Here is a 12,923-nt window from a genome sequence, read left to right on the forward strand (position 1 = left end):
ATTCTCCTGACTCTGCCTGTAATGGACCCACATTTGTCTTAGCCAAACATTCCCTTTTTACATACCTATAGAAGCTTTCACAGTCCATTTTTATGTTTTTTGCTAGTTTACTTACATATTCTATTCTCCCTTTCTTTATCAGTTTCTTCATCCTCCTTCATTGTAATCTCAAATCCTCCCAATCCTCAGGTTTACTACTGTTTCTGCAACTTCATAGGCCTTTTAATCTTATACAATCCTTAACTTCCTTTGTTAGCCACGGTTGACTGTTTTTTCTTTTTGGGTTTTGTAGCTGTTGTAAACTATGGTTCCAGCATTTCTTGTTTTTATTCCAGATATCAGCAATGTGGTTGACTCTTAACTGCCCTCTGAAATGGCTGAGCAAGCCACTCGGTTGTCAAGGGCAATTTGGGATGGACCACAAATGCTTGTCTTGCCCACTCTAATCCTATATATTGTGAACAGCTGGGGCCCAAGAACTGATCGCTGCGGTACCTCACTAGTTACAGCATGCCAACGTGAGAATGACCCATTTATTCCCACTCTGTTTTCTGCCTGTTAACCAATCCTTAATCCATGTCAGTGGATTACCTCCTATCCCATGTGCTTTAATTTTGCTAACCAACCTCCCGTGGGGAACTTTATCAAAAGCCTTCTGAAAATCCAAGTATACTACATCCACTGACCCCCCACTTTATCAATTCTGTCAGTAACATCCTCAAAAAACTCCAACAGGTTTGTCAAACATGATTTCCCATTCATAAATCCATGTTGCCTATGTCTAATCAGATCATTATCCAAGTGTCCATTTATCACATCCTTTAGAATAGATTCTAGCATTTCCCTACTACTGATGAAAGGCTGACAAGTCTGTAGTTCTCTATTTTCTCTCTCCCTCCCTTCTTTAATAGTGGGGTGACATTTGTTACCTTCCAATTCGCAGGAACCATTCCAGAATCTTTAGGAGTGTGGAAGATGATCACCAATGCATCCACTATCTCCATAGCTACCTCTTTCAACACTCTGGGATGTAGAATATCAGGCCCCAGGGACTTGTCAACCTTCAGCCCCATTAATTTCTCCAATACAACCTTCTTACTAATACTCATTTCCTTCAATTCTTCATTCTCCCTAATCCCTTAGATCTTGAATTCTGGGAAATTTCTTGTATCTTCCTCAGTGAAGACAGACACAAAGTAATCATTTAGCTTCTGTGCCATTTCTCTATTCTCCATTATAAATTCTCCTGACGCTGTCTGTAATGGACCCACATTTGCCTCAGCCAAACATTCCCTTTTTACATACCTATAGAAGCTTTTACAGTCTATTTTTATGTATTTTGCTAGTTTACTTACATATTCTATTCACCCTTTCTTTATCTGTTTCTTTGTCCTCCTTCATTGTAATCTAAAACCATCCCAATCCTCAGGTTTACTACTATTTCTGCAACTTTATAGGCCTTTTAATCTTATACAATCCTTAACTTCCTTTGTTCGCCATGATTGACTGTTTTTTCTTTTTGGGTTTTTGTGCCTTGAAGGAATGTATAGTTGTTGTAAACTATGATTTATCGAGGCACCTGAAGTCCATCATCAATGTGCCAATGGCTTGCTCTATGACACACCTGGTGGTCATGTGGCTTTCATTGTTGCAGTCCTGCATCTTTATGGTAGGATTCCTCACAAGTGCCATGAGCCAAAGTTGAAGGCAGAATTCCTTGGGTCCTAGCAGCCACCATATGAAAACATCATGCCAGCTCCCAGCTCCCACTCATTCTGGCTATTGTCGTCGCAGGGGAAGTTGACATAAGCCGACACCCTGGCAAACAATCCATCCCTGGCCTGTCGTACGGTTGTGTAGCTGACTCAAAGACCATCGAGAGGTCTCCAGTGGTGCAGAGAAGAGCCAGGGGAAAAGATATCTTTGACTTCAACAGGCAATGTATGGCCATTGGGTCCAGCAAGGGGCCGCTCTTAAAGGAGGATATAGATATCCGTAACCACAATCTGAGCTTGTGGAAGCATTGCTATTCAGATAGGTCTAGGAAGTTCTCAAACCTCTCATGTAGGTAGGACCTCCTGTAATGTTAAGTCCTCTGTTACTGTCCTTTCTGCTGCTCTCCACTCTGTTCTCCTCTCAGCTAGTCTCCACATCTGTGATGTGTATCTTTCTCTTGGGCACCTGCCGATCCCACAACTGCATGGCCTCGCTGCCATGGATGGTGATTATTTTCCTCAACCGATGTCCTCTCAAAAACATCCATGGCTACCTCCTGCTCTACTGTTCATTTGAAAGCCCCCAAACTTCTCAAAAACACTCCATACTGACACAAATTCTGCAAAATGTTTGCCAGAGGGAATTGCAAACAGGGACGGTAGCATGGAGGCAATGTTACTGGACTAGTAATCAAGAGGTAAAAAGAAGAAATGCTGGAAATATTCAGCAGGTCTGGCAGCATTTGTGGAGAGAGAAGCAGAGTTAACGTTTCAGGTCAGTGACACATTCATCAGAACTGGCAGAAATTAGAAATGTGAAAGGTTTTAAGCAAGTAAAGGGGGGGTGGGGCAAGAGATAACAAAAGAGGTGTTGATAGGACAGAGGGTCACAGAGAATAACTGACCAGAAGGTCATGGAACAAAGGTAAACAGTATATCAATGGTGTGCTGAAAGACAAAGCATTAGTACAGAGAGGGTGTGAATAGACTGTAAAGTGCAAAGCACTCCAAACACAAACATTAAAAAAAAGAAACAGTGGGTAGGAACAGTAGAAACAAACTAAACAAACTAAAAAAAAAACCAAATAAAAAAGAAAAAAGAATAAATAACTAAACATAAAAAGGGGGGCCCGTCATGCTCTAAAATTATTGAATTCAATGTTCAGTCTGGCAGGCTGTAGCCTGAAATTACTGAACTCAATGTTCTGATGAAGGGTCACTGACCTGAAAAGTTAACTCTTCTTCTCCCTCCACAGATGCTGCCAGACCTGCAGAGTATTTTCAGCATTTCTTGTTTTTATTTCAGATTTCCAGCTTCTGCAGTATTTTGCTTTTATTATAGAAATCAAGAGGCCCAGACTGATGGTGCAGAGAGTTGGGTTCATATCCCATTATGTCAGCAGGTGGAATCTAAATTCAATTAATTAATAAAATCTGGAATAAAAAGCTAATCTCAGTAATAACGACCATGAAACTACCAGATTGTTGTAAAACTCATCAGCAGAAGGAAATCTGACATCTGTACTTTTATTGTTTTTAATTTATTTAGAGATACAGCACTGAAACAGGCCCTTCGGCCCACCGAGTCTGTGCTGACCATCAACCACCCATTTATACTAATCCTACATTAATCCCATATTCCTACCACATCCCCACTTGTCCCTATATTTCCCTACCACCTACCTATACTAGGGGCAATTTACAATGGTCAATTTACCTATCAACCTGCAAGTTTTTGACTGTGGGAGGAAACCGGCGCACCCGGCAAAAACCCACGCAGTCACAGGGAGAACTTGCAAACTCCACACAGGCAGTACCCAGAACTGAACCCGGGTCCCTGGAGCTGTGAGGCTGTGGTGCTAACCACTGCACCACTGTGCTGCCCTGATCCACATGTGACTTTGTGCCCACAGCAATTTTGTTGACTCCTAACTGCCCTCTGAAATATCCTAGAAAATCAGTCAGTTGTGTCAAACCGCCACTGCAAACTCAAAGAAGAATAAAACCAGACGGCCACCCAGTATCAACCGAAGTGTTGGAAATAGCTACGGCATACCCTACCCAGTCGACCCAGCAAAGTTCTCCTCAGTTAGGTGGTGCAGTGGTAATGTCACTGATGTTACGACCAGGTGAGGCAGGGGTCTAGGGCTCCCCTCTCAGCCTTTTCCTGGTTTGGTCATAACAGGTTTTAATTTTTAAAACACCGTGTTTTTGACTTCCCCTCAGTGAGTCCTTGCTCACTGTTCTCTAATTGTAATGGCAAAGAAATCAACCAGACAGGGTTTCTCAGATTTAAACAAGGTGTAAGTTTATTAATCTTAAAACTCTAATTCAGTTAAAACTACTAAGAATACGCGACGCATCCACGCGACCATGCATACGCGATAAACACACACACAAATAGAGGCAGAGGAGGAGAAAGAATTAAAGGGGGAAAGTTTAAAGTAATAGATGGAGTTCAGTTACTGGTTTTGCGTTTGATGTAAAGTTTTTGATTGAAGTTAAGTCTTGCAGTTCTCGTTGGGACCCAGTGCACACTTTCAAACTTGTTTCACTGGTCTTCTGTCTTGATGCTTAGTTACTTCTGTGGGTCCTTGGAACCTTGCAAGAGAGAGAGAGAGGTGCTCTATACTTGAAGTTCACTTGCAATCTTTTCCCCAAAACTGTTCTGTGAGCACAATTCAATTAACTGCAGGTTGGCCAGCAGGTTAGTCATGTGACTAGCTCTTTGTTCAGAGTAGCCTCATCTGTGAGATTTGTGGATTGCTTCAAGCTCACCAGACTCTCTCAGTGGAGGGGGGGTTGGGTGTGGGATGCTAGCACAATGACTCTCAGTGTCTCTTGATTGTCACTGTGGATAAAATCCACCTGGCTAATTGAATCAGGGAGTACTCCCATCGACTTCTTCATGCAACTGTCTTTTAGAATGCAAATGTGCAGCCATGTTTTCAGCCACTGGTGTGGTCTTTTTAAACAAGCTATTTCAAGTCCAGTAACAGATCAAAAATAATGTTCCATATGACAAAATTATTATGTCTCATTTTGGCCAGTCTAGCTACTGGCACTCTGGACTAGTAACTCAGAGACCCAGGCTACTGCTCTGGGGACATGGGTTCAAATCCCACCATGGCAGAAGGTGAAATTTGAATGCAATTAACCTGGGAATTAAAAAAGCTAGTCTAATGGTGACGATGAAACCATTGTCGATTGTTGTAAAAACCCACTTGATTCACTAATGTCCTTTAGGGAAGGAAATCTGCCACCCTTACCTGGTCTGGCCTAGATGTAACTCCAGCCCCACAGCAATGTGGTTGACTCTTAAATGTCTGCCAAAATGGCTTAGCAAGCCACTCAGTTCAAGGGCAATTAGGGATGGGCAATAAATGCTGGCTGACTCAGCGACACCCACATCCCACAAATGAATAAAAGATGCAACAACTAGGGACTTGTGTCAAAGTTGGGACAGCTATCCCACAGACTTGTCAAGCAACAGCCTGACATAGTCATACTCACTGAATCATAGTTTACAGCCACTGTCCCAGACTCCTCCATCACCATCCCTGGGTATGTCCTGAGCCACCAGAGGTGGTGGCCCAGCGGTATACAGTCAGGAGGAAGTGGCCCTGGGAGTCCTCAACATTGACTCTGGGCGTCATGAAGTCTCATGGCATCAGGTCAAAGATGGACAAGGAAACCCCCTGCTGATTACCACCTACTGCCCTCCCTCAGCTCATGAATCATTACTTCTCCATGTTGAACACCAAGAAGAAGCACTGAGGATAGAAAGACACAGAACGTACTCTGGGTGGGGGAGTACAATGTTCATCACCAAGAGTGGCTCGGTCGCACCACTACTGACCAAGCTGGCCGACTCCTAAAGGACCATATCTGCAGACTGGGCCTGGGGCAGGTATTAAGAGAACCAACAAGGGTTCTGCCAGTGTCACTCAGCTCCTCTGGCCTCATTACAGCCTTTGTTGAAACATGGACAAAAGAGCTGAATTCCAGAGGTGAGGTGAGAGTGACTGCCCTTGACATCAAGGCAGCATCAGGGAGCCCTAGCAATGTTGAAGTCAATGGGAATCCGGAGAAAAGTCACCACTGGTTATAGTCATACCTAGCGCAAAGGAAGATGGCTGTGGTTGTTGGTGGCCCATCATCTCAGCCCCGGGACATTGCTGCAGGACTTTTTCAGGGTAGTGTGCAAGGCCCAACAATCTTCAGCAGCTTCTTCAATGACCTTCCCTCCATCATAAGATGAGAAGGGGCAGGTTGGAATATGATTGCACAATGTTCAGTAGCATTCGCAATACCTCAGATACTGAAGGAGCCTTCGCCTGCATGTAGCAAGACTTGGACAATGTTCAGGCTTAGGCTGATGAAGTGGCAAGTGGCATTCACACCACACAAGTGCCAGGCAATGACCATCTCCAACAAGAGAGAATCTAACCTTCACTCCTTGATGTTCAACGGCATTACCAACAACATCCTGGGGACTTAACATTGATTAGAAACTTGACTGAACCAGCCGAATAAATACCGTGGCTACAAGAACTGTGGTGATGAATTCATCTCCTGACTCCCCAAAGCCCGTCCACCATCTACAAGGTACAAGTCAGGAGTGTGATGGAATACTCTCCACTTGCCCAGATGGGTGCAGCTCCAACAACACTCAAGAAGCTCAACACCATCCAGGACAAAGCAGCCTGCTTGAGTAACACTCCATGTACTATCTCTGACATTCATTCTCTTCACCCCCGACACACAGTGGCAGTAGTGTGTACCATCTACAAGATGCACTGCATCAACACACCAAGGCTTCTTCAACAGCACCTTCCAAACCCACAACCTCTACCAGCTAGAAGGACAAGGGCTGGAGACGCAAGGGAACACCATCACCTGCAAGTTCCCCTCCAAGTAACACCCCATCCTGACTTGGAACTATATCACTGTTCCTTCACTGTCACTGGGTCAAAATCCTGGAACTCCATTCCTAACAGCGCTGTGGGTGAACCTACACCCCAAGGACTGCAGCAGTTAATGAGGCGGCTCACCACCACCTTCTCAGGGGCAATTAGGGATGGGCAACAAATGCTGGCCTTGCCAGCGCTGCCCACATCCCATGAATGAATAAAAAAGAACTGTGCCGTTATTGAGTTTGGGCAATCTGAACTTTAAACAGCTCCACATGAAGCTAAAATAAAAGCAAAATACTGCAGATGCTGGAAATCTGAAACAAAAACAAGAAATGCTGGAATCACTCAGCAGGTCTGGCAGCATCTGTGAAGAAGAAGGGTCACTGACCCGAAACGTTAACTCTGCTTCTCTTTCCACAGATGCTGCCAGACCTGCTGAGTGATTCCAGCATTTCTTGTTTTTGTTCCACATGAAGCTTCCTGCTCACTGGTGTTTCCTATGGCGTGGGACACCAGTGCTGGAGACCTTAAACTGAAATGCCTGTTTAATTCAATTCAAAATTGCCATATTACCATGCCGACTCCAGAGAGCATGATACTCTCATACAGCCAAACGGGCCTTCTTTAAACTCTGAAGTGGGCACCTTCGAGGCAGGATGCAGCTGCATGGAAAATTTCTGTAATTTTTACTTCCCCCTCGACCCCACCCCCCCTCCCTCCCCCAGTTCCTGTGGGTTAAAAGACAACCCCCACTCTGTTTGATTCTAAGTGCAAGCACCAGACCTTCACCTTTCACCTCTTCAGGTTACTTCAGCCAACTTTTATGCAGAATAAGTTCATCAAATGCAGACATGATAGGATTTTATTGTTGTTCTGTTATCTGGCAAATATTTGCATGCTAGACTTCAATCTTTATTTTTGCTGATGGCGACAGACTCCTGCCCCAACATCTCATTCTCGAGGCACTCAAGGTTTAGGAACCAGCCTCTAGCTGTCTCCGAGCTATTGAAAGATGGCTGTTGGGCAGAAGCATCACTTTATTATCCAACATGAGCAATAACCCTGTTGGAGGCTGTAGAGACCCGTTGAAGCAAAGTTGATTATTTTTCTGAGCAGCAGGAGTGAGAACATCATTATGAAAATTCTGACATACGGCATATCTTTGGTCAAATACATTCGAGGCCAAGATAGAATATATTTCTTCACGTCGATCTAATAATGCAGTGGCATGCTGGACCATTGTCTTCATTCTCTAGCTGGCCACAAAGCCCTGCCAAGCACTTCCCCCTGAAGGTAACAGTCATCATTACGTTCAGCTCCCTGACACAAAAGGGTCTTCCTCCGAATGGGATTGATGCCTGGAATTCAGGAGTGGCTGAAATTAAGTAGGCAAGCCAGCAATTAATGGAAAGTGTGGGTAACCATTGCTCATCGATAAAGATCAAAAGGGCCTTTCTCAAGTGATAGACTAGAATTCTTCACTGAACAATGAATGTGCCTTGCGATGTTCAGGGATAGTCAGTTGTAATTCAGTCAGCAAAGGGAGCTTGTCAGGTGAGTTAGAATGGGACGGTCAATGATTACAGTCATGGTCAAGAACATTATATCGAGTCACAGAAACATCAGCACCAGAGGTGGCCATTTTGACCATGGTGCAAATCCATTGTGTTGCATTATCCCGACACCATTCAATATTTTTCTTTATAAGTTATTTGATTTCCTTTTAATCAATATTGACTGATTCAATCTCAATATTCACTTGTAATAATGTACTCCATATTCTAGTAACCCATTGGGTGGAAACAAAATCCTCCAATGCTCATCCGAAATGTTATTTCCCATTTTGCTTATTGTTACCAATTTATCAACCACTAGAAATTTTCACCATCTAACCTCTTAAAACACCTTCATCGAAAAGAACCCTTGCTACCCAACTTGACTCTGTGCTCCCAGGAGGTAGTTTATTATTCCCCTTGATTTTCTGGTTTGCTGTAGGACTGGGCTTCAAATAAACATTTGGTTTTGAAAAATTGGAGGTTCTTTTGTAAGGAAATTCAGACCGACTTCACTGAAAGTGCACTTCATACTTTCAAGGAACAAAGAACAAAGAACAGTACAGCACAGGAACAGGCCATTCGGCCCTCCAAGCCTGCGCCGATCTTGATGCCTGCCTAAACTAACACCTTCTGCACTTCCGGGGCCCATATCCCTCTATTCCCTTCCTATTCATATATTTGTCAAGATGTCTCTTAAACATCGCTATCGTATCTGCTTCCACCACCTCCCCTGGCAGCAAGTTCCAGGCACTCACCACCCTCTGTGTAAAAAACTTGCCTCGCACATCCCCTCTAAACTTTGCCCCTCGCACCTTAAACCTATGTCCCCTAGTAACTGACTCTTCCACCCTGGGAAAAAGCTTCTGACTATCCACTTTGTCCATGCCACTCATTACTTTGTAAACCTCTATCATGTCGTCCCTCCACCTCCGTCGTTCCAGTGAAAACAATCCGAGTTTTTCCAACCTCTCCTCATAGCTAATGCCCTCCAGACCAGGCAACATCCTGGTAAACCTCTTCTGTACCCTCTCCAAAGCCTCCACGTCCTTCTGGTAGTGTGGCGACCAGAATTGCACGCAATATTCTAAGTGTGGCCTAACTAAGGTTCTGTACAGCTGCAACATGACTTGCCAATTCGTATACTCTATGCCCCGACCGATGAAGGCAAGCATGCCGTATGCCTTCTTGACTACCTTATCCACCTGCGTTGCCACTTTCAGTGACCTGTGGACCTGTATGCCCAGATCTCTCTGCCTGTCAATACTCCTAAGGGTTCTGCCATTTACTGTATCCCTCCCACCTGCATTAGACCTTCCAAAATGCATTACCTCACATTTGTCCGGATTAAACTCCATCTGCCATTTCTCCGCCCAAGTCTCCAACCGATCTATATCCTGCTGTATCCTCTGACAATCCTCATCATTATCCACAACTCCACCAACCTTTGTGTCGTTTTCCTGACTTTTATCAGTTTCTACCCATTATGTTTTTTTATTTCAAAGGTCTGCAGACAACAGGGATTCATTTTCACTGTGGCTTGTGCACTTAGTTAATATCCTTAATACTAGTTATGCATGTGCTGATCATTTTCTGCTTCAATATTAGTTCAATTTATATTAGCAGCAAAAGTAACATATTGCATTTATGTAAATAAAAAGAAAGCCTTTCATTTATATAGCACCTTTCACAACCTCAGCACGTGCCAAAGGATTTTACAACTAATTCAGTACTTTTGAAGTGTCGTCACTATTATAATGTAGGGGAGCACAGCAGACAATTTGCATACAGCAAGTTCACACAAATAGCAGTGAGATAGTGACCAGACAATCTGTTTTAGTGATCTTGGCTGAGGGATAAAAGTTGGTCTTCTTGAAGTAGTGCCGTGGGATCTTTTACATCCACCTGACAGGGCTTACTATCTCATCTGAAGACAGTGCCTTTGACAGTGCAGCACTCGCTCAGTACTGCACTGGAATGTCAGTCCAGATTTTGTGCTCAGTTCTCTGCTGCACATTGAGTAACTGACCAATACTCACAATCTAATCTCACACATTAACGATGCCCACTTGAATGAGGTAGCAGAGGGTGCTACTCGAGCAAAGATGCTGTAGATATTCTTCTGGTCCTTTTTCTTGATGAAATCATGGCAAAACCAACATGACACTCTACCAAAAGGCTGAATGAAATGTAAGGATCGGGGCTACATTTCAAAGCCTAAATAAATTCTACTTGGTTAATCACAAAAGTTCATCTTCAAAAAAACTCCAACCTCTGCTAATCAAAACTCTGAGACCTAAACTTTAAGAATAGAAGGGCAGCACAGTGGCGCAGTGGTTACCACTGCAGTCTCACAGCTCCAGCAATCCGGGTTCAGGTTTGGGTACAGCCTGTGCAGAGTTTGCAAGTTCTTCCTGTGACTGCGTGGGTTTCTGCTGGGTGCTCCAGTTTCCTCCCACAGCCCAAGACTTACAGGTTGATAGATAAATTGGCCATTGTAAATTGCCCTGAGTGTAGGTAGGTGGTAGGAGAATGGTGGGGATGTGGTGGGGAATATGGGGTTAATGTAGGATTAGTATAAAATGGGTGGTTGTTGGTTAGCACAGACTCAGTGGCCCAAAGGGCCTGTTTCAGTGCCGTATCTCTAAATAAATAAATGTTCTCAGCATCTAAAAAAGTGACAAAAATTATCAGGCTTGTTCTCCACAATCGTTTCTTCTTGCCTAATGTCTCCTTGGCCATTGGCAACCTTTTGATACCCTGCCCATGTGGCTGTTCTTTATTTCTGGATATAGATGGTAATTAGAATAGCCTATTTCTGTTCTGTGAAATCCTATGTAATATACATAGCATAACCATAAAACCAGTTTCTAAGGAATAGATTTATGATTTTGTTCCGGAGTGCTAAGAAAACCTCTTTAGTTTAGGGAGTTGAGGGTTATGGGGAGCAGGCAGGAAAGTGGAGTTAAGGCCACAATCAGATCAGTCATGATCTTATTAAATGGCAGAGCAGGCTCGAGGGGCCAAATGGCCTACTCCTGCTCCTATTTCTTATGTTCTGATGTTCCTATGTTCCTGATCTAACAACTTAGTTGGTAACTTTGTAGAAAAGTTGGACACTTTTTTATGATGTGTGAAGATCAATGGGGAACAAAAACATCTGAAATAAACCGACCTAAGGATCCCACTGTTAAGATTAGCATTAAATAAATTGAGATGCACACCGGCAACTGTCACGTCATGCTCACAATACACTATTGCTTCATCACTTGTGCCATCTGCCTCATTGACTAAAGTCAGCTGGAGTGACATTACAAGCTTAATTTCCTTCCTTTTCCATGTTGAGATAAGTGGTGCCACTTTTCACCTCAATAGTTGATATCTATATAATATACAGTTCTAAACCGCAGACAATACACGCATTAATGCAAATGTGATTTTCCTGCTATTTGCAATGGCAGGTACAATTGGCCAACTATATGCCAGTATTTATTTAAATCTCTGTTTGGGTTACAAAGTTTCTACTTATTTACCCTGAACTTCCAGTTGGTTGGCATTTCAACACCCCCCCTCCACCCCCCGCTCAACTTGCCCACACTTTTGTCCTTGGCCTGCTGCAGTTTTCCAGTGAACATCAACGCAAGCTCGAGAAGCAGCACCTCAGCTTTCAATTAGGCACTCTACAGCCTCGCAGGCTCAACCTTGAGTTCAACAATTGCAGAGCATTACTGGTCTTTTTTAATTTTTTTAAATTATTTGATTTGATTTGATTTTTTAGCCATGTGCCTGTTTTTTCATGTGGACGGAGCTGCTCATTATTCTGCCATTAACACTCTCTCTGGACTAATGCTTTGCCTTTCACCACAAGCATTAACACTCTCTTTGCCTTTGTGCCAGGACAGCATTGTTATTTAATCTCTCCTACCCTCTGCCCTATCACCCACCATCCCTTTTGCTCTCTTCCCCACCGACCTTCCCCTCACCTTCAGTTGCTTAAAACCTAATTCTGTTCTAACCTTTGCCAGTTCTGATAAAATGTCACAGACCTGAAACATTAACTCTATTTCTCTGTCCACAGATGCTGCCTGACCTGCTGAGTATTTCCAGCACTTTCTGTTTCTATTTCAGATTTCCAACATCTGCAGTATTTTGATTATATTTCTACTTACTTTCCCTGTTAACAGTTGGTAGCAGCTAAAGCACGTCATCTTGCATCTTCTTCTGATAGCCAATTACATAGGCATGGGCAGTGAGTTGGCTAAGGTAGATGGGGAAATTAGATTAGAAGGTATGACAGTGCATGATCAATGGCAAACATTTAAAGAAATACATCATAATTCTCAATGAATATACATTCCATTGAGAAAGAAAATTCCACAGGACAAAACATAGGACAACAGCAACAGCAACATGCAATAGACAGGGCTAAATGATGCCACAACCAACGGATCAGATCTAAGCTCTGCAGTCCTGCCACATCCAGCTTTGAGTGGTATGGGCAATTAAACAACTGACAGAAGGAGGCTCCACAAATATTCCCATCCTCAATGATGGGGGAGCCCAGCACATCAGTGCAAAACACAAGACTGAAGTATTTGTATCCATCTTCAGACAGAAGTGTCGAGCTGATGATCCATCTCGGCCGCCTCCTGAAGTCCCCAAAATCACAGATGCCAGTCTTCAGCCAATTCGATTCACTCCACATGATATCAAGAAACGACTGAAGGCACTGGATACTG

The 12,923-nt window shown here is 43.5% G+C and overlaps 1 long non-coding RNA gene across 1 annotated transcript in view; it reads right to left on the reverse strand.

Moving 5' to 3' along the window:
* Positions 1-12,360: 12,360 nt before the first annotated feature.
* LOC137375674 (uncharacterized) overlaps positions 12,361-12,923 on the reverse strand; it is a 33,502-nt gene continuing 32,939 nt past the window's right edge. The window contains exon 3 of the long non-coding RNA XR_010976057.1: positions 12,361-12,442. This is a non-coding gene — a long non-coding RNA (uncharacterized lncRNA). The remainder of the gene's footprint in view (positions 12,443-12,923) is intronic.

Source organism: Heterodontus francisci, chromosome 12 (assembly GCF_036365525.1).
Source record: "Heterodontus francisci isolate sHetFra1 chromosome 12, sHetFra1.hap1, whole genome shotgun sequence".
Classification (NCBI taxonomy): Eukaryota; Metazoa; Chordata; class Chondrichthyes; order Heterodontiformes; family Heterodontidae; genus Heterodontus; species Heterodontus francisci.